The sequence below is a fragment of the Carassius auratus genome, chromosome 7, assembly GCF_003368295.1.
Source record: "Carassius auratus strain Wakin chromosome 7, ASM336829v1, whole genome shotgun sequence".
Lineage (NCBI taxonomy): Eukaryota > Metazoa > Chordata > Actinopteri > Cypriniformes > Cyprinidae > Carassius > Carassius auratus.
Window position 1 is genome coordinate 16,102,048 of NC_039249.1, and position 12,790 is coordinate 16,114,837.

A 12,790-nucleotide genomic window follows, 5' to 3' on the forward strand; every position below is an offset into this window, starting at 1 on the left:
ATCCGAGGCTGGTTTGGCTAATCAGCGCTGCTGTTTGCAGTTTACACAGGAAGTGGAGACTGTCAAAGGCACATGCCCGACTTGGGAACAGTAAATTAATCCTGTCCTAATCTGTTGTTGAAAGTCTTCTGCTACAATGAAGGGCTGAATGGCATCAACTTTGTAAGATATAGTTTCAAATGAGATTCAGGATAAGATATTCAGTTTAAATTTATCTGTGCATATGTTAAGAATGAACTAATTGCATGCAGACTAGTTAATTCCCAGGATTACTGAAACAATCATTTGACTTACTAAAAAAGTCATACCAGGACCAGGTATGGCTATATTCACTGTGTGACAATACGAAAAAACAAAAAACAAACAAAAAAAAATCAGTATGGATTTTGCTATACCAACACTTTCAAAACTAAAGCCAGTATTCCTCTTGACTTCAGTCAAAGTGAATGTCTGGTGTGGGTTATATAACCAGACGGTCAGCTAGTTATTACATTCAAGCGTTCACACAATTTTTCCACCCTAAAATGTGAATGTTTACACAGTGTGTTCAATAAAGACATGAAAATGTACCATTGTTTATGTTTTATTTGTTTCAGCAGACTGTGTCTGTCTATAACATCGCGAATGCCAAGCAATATTCAGCTTATGACAGTCCTAACTCACATAAATGCACTGGTCTGACACATAAACATTATAAAAACATAAACGCTCTGTGAAATATGTAGAGCATATTCTGGAAAGTAACACTGTACTTCAGGTTCTTTTATTACTGTTTACACAATAACAAAAGTGCGTCACATGAACCACACGAAGAGCAGATGGGCCTACGTAATTTTATGGTGACTTCACAGAATGTAGACCAGTGTTGGGCAGTAACGCATTACTTAGTAACGTGTTACAGTAATTTGATTACTTTTATTAGAAATGGAGTAATTTAATGCGTTCAAAATAGTAATTAGAGTATAGTTACAAGACGAGGTCTCTATATGCTATTGCCGCGTAACATATTAAAATATCTTAAACAAGTAAATTGTTATTCATCTATTGCACATTGAACTAATATAAAATAAAAATGATTAACACGGCCAAGCGTAGGCAGAGATTCTATTTAGACTATAGGCGGTTTCATCGGGCGCACGCGCCTGGCCCTAAGTTAACTTCCGGTCTGTGTTCTGTATATCGGTCTGGCTGCGGTGCCATCTACAAACGCAGTTAAAGTCAAGGTAATGAGTGGACTGAAGTTGGGCTCAGGCGGGTGTGCTGTGGGATGTGTTTCCCATAGATTTATTTATTTGTGGAGACTCGCCACGATTTTAAAACTGATTGATTTTCAAAAAGGCTTCGTTGAATAAACAAAAAATAATTATTCCTTACATTTATATGTTTAAATATCAAAACGAGACACAGGCGTTTTATATCACTATTTCTGAAGGAAGACTTGCGTGTTATATGCCTGATAATGCAGCATTTGTGAGGGTAGCTCTGCTTTGTTTAAAACTGCTATTTCTCGCGCTTAAAAGCATCTCCTGCTGTCAAATAATTAGCATTTTCTTTAAGTCCACCTGATTTACACAGCAAACAATTTTTTTTTTTAGCAAAAAATATCTACTCTAGAGGGACTTGGCTGTTGTTATTGATTCTATTTGGAAGTCTACCGGATGTTAAGTTAGGTCCACAAAAGCGAGCATGCGCAGTAACGTTTGTTTATGTTGTTGCCGTTGAAACTGTCTATAACACGTGTTTGCTGCGTTTGAACAATGTTGATGTCTGGAATGCAATGGCCGGTCAAGAGTGCAGTGCTGTATGAGCTTATAATATGACAGAACTAATTTAATTTATGTAAATGTAAATTTGAATTACTGACAAGTATCATTGAGCAAAAGTGCAATAACTGAACATTTTTATGTTTTCAATTTTTATGAGTTTTATAGACATGTATTTTTAAACAGCTATTTTTTTTATTTTATTTTTTTTATCTCAGACTGCAAATATCCAGTTTTTTTAAATACAGCTTCAAGTTTTCAAGTTGAAAGGAAATTCGGAACATCAAATACAATATTCTAAAATTCCAAACGCAGAAATTAAGATCGTACAGAAAGTAGGTCAGAGGTAATCCACAGGGAAGAATAGATGATCTCTGAAAAGACAAATTAAGCATTTTAGCCAATTAGTAGTTTTCCGGCGTGAGCGTGGGGTTAAAAATCTACATGATCATGAATCATCCAGAGGTAGCCTAAGTGATTCTTAAACATTTATGGTTTTTATACTTAGAAACATTTGTCTAAGTCAGTACCTAAAAGTATGTAATTTTAAAAAATTTGCAAAAGTCAATCTTTCATACCAAACAAGACCACAGAAGGACACCAAAGGACTGCATTCACAGATCCATGCAGAATAACTAAACACAACAAAGTACAAAAGAAAAATTAAACCATTCAGAATGTGTGTAGAATCAGTGATCATAAGGCCGATCAGTGTCATCAGTGAATAGTTCCTCTGTAAGAATAAGCAAATTGATCCTTAGAAACTCCTCCAAAACCGACTTCTTTGGCTAGCATCCACTAAAAAATACTTGCTGTACATTAATATTTTTTTTTACTATGAATATACCAAACTCTGTTCAAGCAGAAATAAGATGTAATAGCGATCTGTGCGATCAAATAGAGCTACGCACTAATGCAGTAAAACGTCGGCAGTGTGAAAGTATTTAAAACGAAGCACCGACAGCGAGAGACTGTTTAGTGCACTGATGCTGGTAGTTAGGATACTATATGATGATTGAAATCACAAATTAAAAACAATTAGTAAATAAACTGCAGAATGTTATATGTTGTAATGCATGCACAAATTGCATGTATTCTGACAGCGCTGCACAAGATCACGGTGCCAGGGCTTACAGTCCAAAGCACAAGGAAAATCTGCGCTGAAACTTTTATTCGTCGGTTCCTCAGTAACATTTCTTGGTGATTTTTTTTTAAATACATGTGACAATGTGATATGTGCAACAAACATCTTCCCAAATTTGTAATGAGAGTTGTTAACAAAAATAAGCATGAGATCTTCCTGCAAGTTTCTGCCAAAATAAAAGCAGAGAAAAATCAACAACTCCATCAACATTCAGAAATTATAGTATTGTAATTGTACTGTTTTTCTGTAAAATAGAATGAAAAGTAAGACAATAATAATGATAATAATAATTACCCTACAACAGCACTATTAATACATGTATTATAACATTCCCACATAGTGTTCCAATTGGGATCTGTAATATACTAATGTTTTTAAAGTCTCTTCTGCTCAAAAAGGCTGCCTTAATTTGTACAGTAAAAAATACATGCTTGTTTCAAGTCTCAAAAATGGCCCAAAAATAACATTTTACTAACTTTTTATTTTTAAGTAAAATAATGCTTTGTTGGAATAATGTCATCTAGAATGTAAATAATATTATATTATAAGTTAATATTTTTAAATTGTTGTTTTGTAATTATAATTTTTTTTTTTTTGAAAAGGAGGACAAGACAGTAAAAAGCTAATTTTGGCAACTTAAACTTATGCAATGGTGAAAAAAGAAATGGCAAAATAGGCCTACATTGGGGAAATAATGCAAAAGAACTGTGTTGTCGCACTTTTATATTAAGATCTTTCCACAGGAAATAATGGACTGATCCATGTAATACAGTAAATGTGACAATTCTCCCAAACTCCTGAAATGAGCCTATATAGCAATTTTATTATTTATATAAAAAAATAATCTATTCTGGATGCTGTTACAGGGGACTACAAGGCGATAGAGGTACACTATATATATATATATATATATATATATATATATATATATATATATATATATATATATATATATATATGGGAGATTCATATATTAGTTTAATGTGTATTGAGAAGAAATTAATGGTTATACTGTATGTTTATTCATGTACTTATTCATGCCAATGACGCCATTACGTCAAGTGCAAAAGAACCGGTGAACCGTTTTCTTCAACCGATTTATTGAATCGAACTGTCCGAAAGAACTACTGGTGATCCGAAAACCGATGCAACCGGTTCTTGACTCGTGAACGAGTCATTATCTGGCTTGGCTCGGTGTTCATCTTCAGTTCTCTCTTCACAGCAGTTCAGTCAGTGTACTGTTTTAGTAAATGAATTACTCCGGGATATTGGTTTGTTTTAACTCCGAGGGAGTGTCAGACACATTAAAAAAGTTAACAGCTTAAGTCATTTGTGGATTAATGCGTATTGGAGACGCGAACCGTTTAAAACGATTCAGTTCGATTTGGTGAACTGGTTCAAAAAGATCCAGTTACATCGAATGATTCGTTCATGAACCGGATATCACAAACTGCCTCGTTTTGAACTCTCTCTCATAAAAGACACGGAAGAGAAGACAATGCTGAATAAAGTCGTAGTTTTTGCTATTTTTGGACCAAAATGTATTTTCGATGCTTCAAAAAATTCTAACTGACCCTCTGATGCCACATGGACATGGACTCTGGTTGGTTTATTGCATGTTACGCCCAAAAAAACACCCATTACTCATAAAGAGAATAGGAACAACCCGTTTAGACCATGCGCCCGGGTGCGCCAAACGTTTTTTCCGTCGTTAAAATCCCAAAAGTGGATTTTGACACGCCCTGAGTGCACCTGCGCCGTGCGCTCAACACTTTGCGTTTAGATCGTTAAAATAGGGCCCTGACTGTTTAGTTTAGTTAATTTGTTTTGTTAAAAAATAATTAAAGCTGCTGTCCGAAAAGTTTTGCCTCTGTATTTTATTTCATTCACATGTGTTTCATAAACACATAATCTTTTCTGGATTACAATTTGACATCGAAATGATACATTTATTTATTCTAGCTGCTGTATGAAAAGGCTATAAACGATCTGCTACCTGCAGGATCCTCACATGTGATAGCCTATTACACAGGACAACTTCTTTATGTTTACAGACGTGACTTAATGACGCGGCAGCATGCTTGAATTTCCCGCTAAAACCTACCCATACCACGCAAATTAGAAAACATCATTATAAACTAACCATTGTGAATCGGGCTAAAGTAAGACGGTAGTTTTGAACACTGGCTGGTTATGTGCTTGCTCAAATATTGATTTCAGATTGTTTTTAACCAAACAAAAAATGTCACGGACTGCAGCTTTAAATGGAATTGTAAAGTATTAACATAAGAATACAAAGGTTGTAAATAGAAAAGACGATATTAATTCAGAGAGGAGGAGGGTCTTGGAGTAAAAAAGTTTGAGAACTACTACCTTAGAGCATAGAAAAGCAAATTAGTCCCATCTTGTTTTAAACTTGAATTTCTACCTAATCCATCTCCAGCGGTACGACTGCATTTCCTGGAAGCACACTAGGATGAGTACAATGTTTGATTTTGCAGTGGGTGGCACGCAGTCGATTTCAGCATATTGCCTTATCAGGATGGAGTGTTATAACTCTCACATTAAGTGTTGCCAATCTGTTCACAGCATCACATTTCATCCCACGAGTTAAATTAGTTTTGCAATACAGACACAGTAGTGCAGCCATAAACACTATAACCATAGAAACATATGAAATAGAACATAAAAGGGAAACAGACTGTAACGATTATAATGACCTCATATGGCTCCACCCAAAACAGCTTCCTAAAGCAAATCTGTCCATTCTGCTGTAGGATTCACACAAATCTGCTTTTAGCCAGATTAATCCTGTGCCACACAACATATATCGTCTTTCTCAAAAATATATATATATATTGGTAAATATTATATATTTATTTGTGCTGCTCATTTCCCCTATTTCTACATTTACACTATCAGAAAAAGGGTACAAAGCTGTTATCCTGTAAGGTGCAAAGCTAAAAGATACATCTTTGTAACTGATGTACATATAAATGGTGCTTATATCTTTTTTTCATGATGCGCATTACAGTGCTGTAATGCCTAAATTTACTTATTGCATTTAAAACTATCTATTTTTATCATTCCATTTTATAATAATACACAATTCGCCAAGCTGTGACATTGGAAGGGCTGTGTCAATGTGAAACATGGCGGAAACACTGTTATACAAGTTAATCTCATATCATCTAATCTATGTAGAGATCAGAGCAGAAAGCAAGTCTGTAGCAAATGGTGTTGATCAAATTCACCGTTTGCTTAACATTTAGTTGTGATACCATTTACAAATAAGTTAAATATATATATATATATATATTTATAATTGTGAATTCAGCTGTAGTTATTTTGGTTTACTGCTCAGAATATAATTATTTTGTTTTGTTTAGACTACTTCCATGTTATGTCTCCGACTCTGAATGCATGACATGTTATAATAATGAACGCACAATGAAAGGCACCATTATGACAGACTGCTGAAAGTATCTGCACACCCAACCGGGTCAGACTAGTAAATTACAAATAAACATTCACACTCTCTGCAGAATATCATTAGCTGGGGCGATGTGATGTGTAGTTCAGGTAAGTGTTGCACAGGAGGGCATTATTATCCTCCATCTGAGGTTAGAGTCAGGGCACCCAGCCATTCCACACCTCCAATATCTGATTACTGTGCGTGTAATTATATGTGATGTAACTACCGGCGATCTGGTCTTTCTCTTTCATTAGGAGCCACCATCAGGACTAAATGGCTGACTCATCTCACTGTCTGTCTTTCTGCGTGTTCACTGATTTTCATTTCTGTCTCCTAAGTATCCCCAGATAGTTTCTCAAGGTCTGAGCCTAATGTTTTTCTTTGATAACAGGGTTCATAATACTAGGGATGTGCAAAAATATTATTATTCAAATCAAGCAGTCAGTGGGTTGCCTGAATGACTGGTCAATTAATATAATTTATTTGGTTTAAAATACATTATTTCTTTTAAAGTCGAATTCAGGGGTCTCAAAACTCATTTTTAAAAGTTGGACACTTTTAACTTAAAATGCTTTTAAAAACATTTTGAGGCATAACATTGTATCAAATAAATGCATCCTGGCTGTTGTTCAGCTAACCCATTAGTTTACTATTGTGACTTCTCCCTACTTAATACTGACTGTTCTGTAGAAAAGAAATGACTGGATATTCTGTTTTAGCATGAACTCAAGTCTGTTCAGAATGAAGCTCATTCTCTGATATACTCCATGCATCAACTGTTTTCATTCTCTCCCTTTTCTCTTCCAGTCAATGAAAGCAGCCGTTGTGTCAGAAAGTGGTGCCCTGGTGTTGCATTACGCTGTTTCAAATAAGTGTGCATGTGCGTGCGCAAAATCAACAGTGTTTTTGCAGGTGTGTGCAACTGTGTGGAGCTATGCAGGAACATTCAAGCAGAAAGTGTATGTCTGTGTGTTTCCCCTGCACAATATCATGATTCACTCCCTTTTTCTGTGGTGGATAGATACTACAACCCACACAAAAGTAAGATTATAACTAGGAATAAGTAGTTTATTCACTAACTTGCTGTATCAGTTTAGCCAGTTATGTGTGTGTGTGTGTGTGAGAGAGAGAGGGGGGGGGGGGCTGAAAGGTTGATTATTAGCTAAGTAAAAATGGCAATCTTGTACATTAATCACCTCCTTTAACACCCTTTTTCTGGTCACTCTCTAATTCCCACAAAAACAGATAAATGCACTAAAACATACGTTTTACAAATTAAAAATACAATTTCTTCCCTTAAAGGCAAAGAATCCTTAATGACAATTGCTGTAAAACCGCAGAAAAGTGAGAGCATGACATCATCTCCAAGCTCACGTTACAAAAAACGAACAAGACGTGTTCAGACCTCATGCTTTCGCAAACAAATCCACTTCAACGTTTTAACCATTAGCCACACACATGCATGCTAGGTGATGATGTGAACGACGTGGCGTCAACATGAAGCAGATTTTTGTATTGTTGTGCTGATAAAGGCTGTCGGAGTGAGTGGGCACAAGAATAATAAGTCGATGAAATACACATCACGCGCAAATGCAGAAGACAGAATCCACCATTTTCTGAGCTGAGAAACTCATCAAGGACAACCTTAGATGTCGACTCAATCTAACCACACACCAACCCATTTCCTTAGCAACCGTGAACCATTTCCCTAACTACAGGGCTGAAGGCAGTGCAGTACAGGCGTCAGATCTGTGAGGTACATCGCTTCGAACAACAATGAACCTTTTCTGAGAGATTTCACTGGAGAAGGACTGTTGTTTTCTCAGGCTCTGCAAGTCACTTGTCACAGTGCAAAGATAAGTGTGTCTCAGACGTGTCATGTGACAAAATACCGGAGCCACCTGGACTCCTACAGAGCACAAACACACAGACTATATCACTTCTTCTGGCCGTCAGGTGCGTTCACACATAAATAGGCTTCCTATGGTTCCAGAAACCTTCTTTTAAATAGAAAAACATCAACAGAATAAACACGACAAACTTGAAAAAGGATGATTTAAAGGGATTATTCACCCAAAAATTGAAAACGGACATGGCAGACACTATATTGAGGCTTATATGGATTAAAACGCTGCTGTTGTGTTGACTTTACGATGGTACGTACTGTTTAAAATGTGTTCTTATTGTTCCTGCAGCTCAAATGGCAGAGCATTGTGTTAGTAAGCGCAAGGTTGGGGGTTCGAATCCCAGGGAACACATTTTAGGAAAAATTTTTTAGCCTGAATGCAATGTTAGTTTGGATAAAAGCGTCTGCTAAATGCATATACGTTTTAAAGGTACTAGATTGCATCATTTTCAAAACTGTTTTATATGGTTTTTGTCAACTGAAAGTTTTTGGAAAGATGTTTTGTCGGCCCAACAATCGGTATGTTGTTAAACAAAGGTACAATCCATTAAACGCACTTTATTTCTATCCCTCACATCAAGAGTCACAATATGTAGGAGCCACTTAGCATATATTTAATTAATTACGCAATCTGATGTCAATCCCAGAAGTATCTAATTTTCTTTCTTCTGTGGCGCACAAGATGATATCTGAAGGACGTTTGAACCATTTTGTCCATACAATGCACGTCAATTGTTTTCCAAAACAAGAAGTAAATAAATAATGAAACTATTTTCATTTTCGAGTGAACAAAAATCTCCTTACATTAATAAAAATGTGTAAAAACGCATTGTGGACAGCAGGATAGGTTTTTCAATGTCTCTTCATAATCCACACCATTCAGGAAAGAGAATCCCCCATTCACAAATACTCACTGTTACAAATACACCCAAATCTGCCAACCCCAATATTACATATGCATAATAACAAATGAAAAACATTGCAAGAGCATGCAACAATTGGTGTTCAACGTGGACTGAAGAAAACCGCAATCGATAAAAACACCACCGCGGCGACACACCCTCTATACAATGCTTCATATAAGCACCTGAAATACCTTTCAATGGCAAATGATCTTCAGAAAGAGCTTCAAGTGTCACATCCACTTTTAGGACAAAGAGAAAAGAGCGTCAAAAGGGTCAAGAGCGGGAGAACTTCCACGCAGTCCACAGTGCACAGGGATAACGTCCACACCTCTGCGTCTCAGAACGAGAGCGCATGTGAAGGAGAGACAGTGAAAAACTGAGAAGACAAGGCTAGACAAAACATTACATCAGTGCTACGAGCAAACACACTTCGCGAAAGAATGTTCAGAATGCATATGAAACACAGATACCACTCCTCCACTATATACTATAATCATAATATTTTTGACATTATCAAGTACTGTTTGTTTATATGCAAGCCTTTGTGCCTGTGGGAGAAAAAGAGGGGTTGCAGGAAGGGATGGGCAGAGGATATGCATCAATTAAACAGACCGGTGCGGTCCAGTAGATGAGGGTAAAGAGGGAGGGAAGAAAAACAAAATGAGAGAATAAGAGAGGGATTACAGGAAAGACACCATAACAAAGACAACAGATATGCTTTTTTCTGTCAACTCAAGTGTGCTTTATATGAGAGGATCAGATGGTAAGACGTGGCAAATGAAATCACCTCTTCATCTCTCACAGGCCAAAGATCTGACATGACTTGTATGATCTCAAAAACTGATGAACTCTTTGAAGTATTCGGCTTCATAATAAAGTCTCTTACAGAGTGCATCATGACCTCAGATGTGGATTTTCAAGAGGATAGTATTACGTAAATGCCATAGACCTTTTACATGGTAAACGGCTACAGAGATTTTCAGGCTTCTAGGAAAAAAACTGCACTTACATGTGGCCGTTACGTTTGAGACAACAGAGTAGTATGCAACACATCTTGCATTGTCTCTTCTAGAGAAGGTTTATCAAAACAACACAAATTCCACAATGACAATTCTGGTTTGGTAAATCTAACACAGCACACTTGTTTGAAGTACAGATGAACAAACAGGAGAATGATACATGATCCAACCCTTTCTCTCCTCTCCAGTCCTCTTTCTTCGTCAAACATTTCTGAAGGTTATCCTAAAATGCGCAGAAGACATCAAAACAACACACACACATAAAATACCATTCAAAAGTTTAGGATCAGTAAGATTTTAATAAATAAATAAATAAAATAATAATAAAATAAAAAAAATAATGCTCTTATTCAGCAAGGTAAATCAAATTTATCAAAAGTAGTAGGAAAAAAGACTAAGAAAATCTATTTCAAATAAATGGCGTTCTTTTGATCTAAAAAAAACATCAAAAAATCTTGGGAAAAAAGTATCTTGCTTTTCACAGTTTAAAATATGAAGCATTACAACTATTTTTAACAATGTGACTGATAATAATTAATATTTTGTGAGCACTAAATCAGCATATTAGAATGGTTTCTAAAGACTGTAATGGCTGCTGAAAATTTGGCTTTGCCATCACAAAAAAAAAAAATGCATTTTAGCATATTCAAATAGTAAAAAGTTATTATTACTGCCAAAAAACAACTGAAGCCTATTTCACTATATTACTTTTTTTAATCAAATTAATGAAGAATTGGTGAGCAAGAGACTTTTAAAAACATTTAAAATATATATTTCAATGGTAGTATATATGTGTCTTAAGCTATCAAGACTTCTACTTTAAATAATGCCAATTATAATTACTGCAGACTAAACGTAATCTAAAACAACCCCTAAAAGTATGCATTTTTGTCCAATTAAAAATACTACTGTGTAACAATTCATATTTTTAAGAATTTATTTTATAGTTTTATAGTACAAAAATGTGTGTACAAAATATGATATATATTTAATTTTTGAATATGTGTCCATAAGGAGGTTCGCTAAATTTGGAGAAAGATTCTAGTGGCAACAGACACACAAGAACACACACAGGAGACCCTATGAGTCATCTGATGACACTGACTGAAGTGTTTAGAATTTTGACTTTTGCTAAGCTGAACGCCTTTTCAAGAGAAAACATCTCCTCCTCATATTTTGAGCACACAGGTGTGAGATCTTGTTTTAACACAGAGCTGTGAAGTAACTCAAATAGACCAAATCTAAAATAGATCATCCAGCACATACTTCACTGCCCACAAAGCCAGTTCAGCAACAGACTGAACTGAGGGGGAGCAGATTTGACCTACTGAGTGACAGTCAGTAACCTTTTGTGGTAGCTGTAATCACACTACATGGACTGTTTGCTTAAGATTTAATTCAACATATGTCTGCGATGCTGTCACTATATCTCAGTTGACCGATCGCTCCCTCTCGTACTCTATGTGCTCTGTGTTTGTCCTATGTGTGGTAAGGGTGGATTGCTGCAGATGGATCAGCCTGTCAGTCAAACAGCACAGCAAACCACAGCACTCAAAAACCAAAACACAATAATGAACTGCCATATCAAATATCTCACCAAAGCCTATAAAGAGCAGCTCGGCACCACTCCGTCTGTTATTGGTTAGGTGATTACATTACTGGATGGATTGATTTTGTGTAATTGGCTAAAGGGATGAAATAAAGGGATTCAGTGGTCATCAACTCATAATGTATAAAACATCTTCATAGCAGAGGTAGTTCTGTAGTTGTTTTCCTTGAAAATAATTATATATATATATATATATATATATATATATATATATATATATATATATATATATATATATACACACACACACACACACAGGTCCTTCTCAAAAAATTAGCATATTGTGATAAAGTTCATTATTTTCCATAATGTAATGATAAAAATTAAACTTTCATATATTTTAGATTGATTGCACACCAACTGAAATATTTCAGGTCTTTTATTGTTTTAATAATGATGATTTTGGCATACAGCTCATGAAAACCCAAAATTCCTATCTCAAAAAATTAGCATATTAGCCTATGAAAAGGTTCTCTAAACGAGCTATTAAAGGGGGGGTGAAATGCTATTTCATGCATACTGAGTTTTTTACACTGTTAAAGAGTTGGATTCCCATGCTAAACATGGACAAAGTTTAAAAAATTAAGTTGTACGTTTGAAGGAGTATTTCTATTCCAAAAATACTCTTTCCGGTTTGTCACAAGTTTCGGAATTTTTTTTTCGAGTATGGCTCTGTGTGACGTTAGATGGAGCGGAATTTCCTTATATGGGTCATGAGGGCACTTCTCCCGGAAGAGCGCGCGCTCCCGTGTAGCAGAGCACTGAGAGCACAACAGACATTCACTGATCAGAGCGAGAGACCGAAATGTCACAAAAGAAGTGTGTTTTTGGTTGCCAGGGCAAGACAACCCTGCACAGATTACCAAAAAAAAAAAACATTAAGGGACCAGTGGATGGAGTTTATTTTTACAGAACATCAAAGGAGTTGTGCAAGTGTTTTTGTTTGTTCCCTGCATTTCGAAGATGCTT

General features: G+C 35.8%; 1 protein-coding gene across 3 annotated transcripts in view; it reads right to left on the bottom strand.

Annotated features, from left to right (window-relative positions):
• adcy7 (adenylate cyclase 7) overlaps positions 1-12,790 on the bottom strand; it is a 49,070-nt gene that overhangs the window by 28,921 nt on the left and 7,359 nt on the right. The window contains exon 1 of one of the 3 annotated variants that reach the window (XM_026267612.1): positions 9,385-9,586. The exons of the other annotated variants lie outside the window; for them this stretch is intronic. The gene's annotated coding sequence lies outside the window, so the exon portion shown is untranslated. Of the gene's footprint in view, positions 1-9,384; positions 9,587-12,790 lie in introns of those variants that run through there. 3 annotated transcript variants of the gene reach the window in all.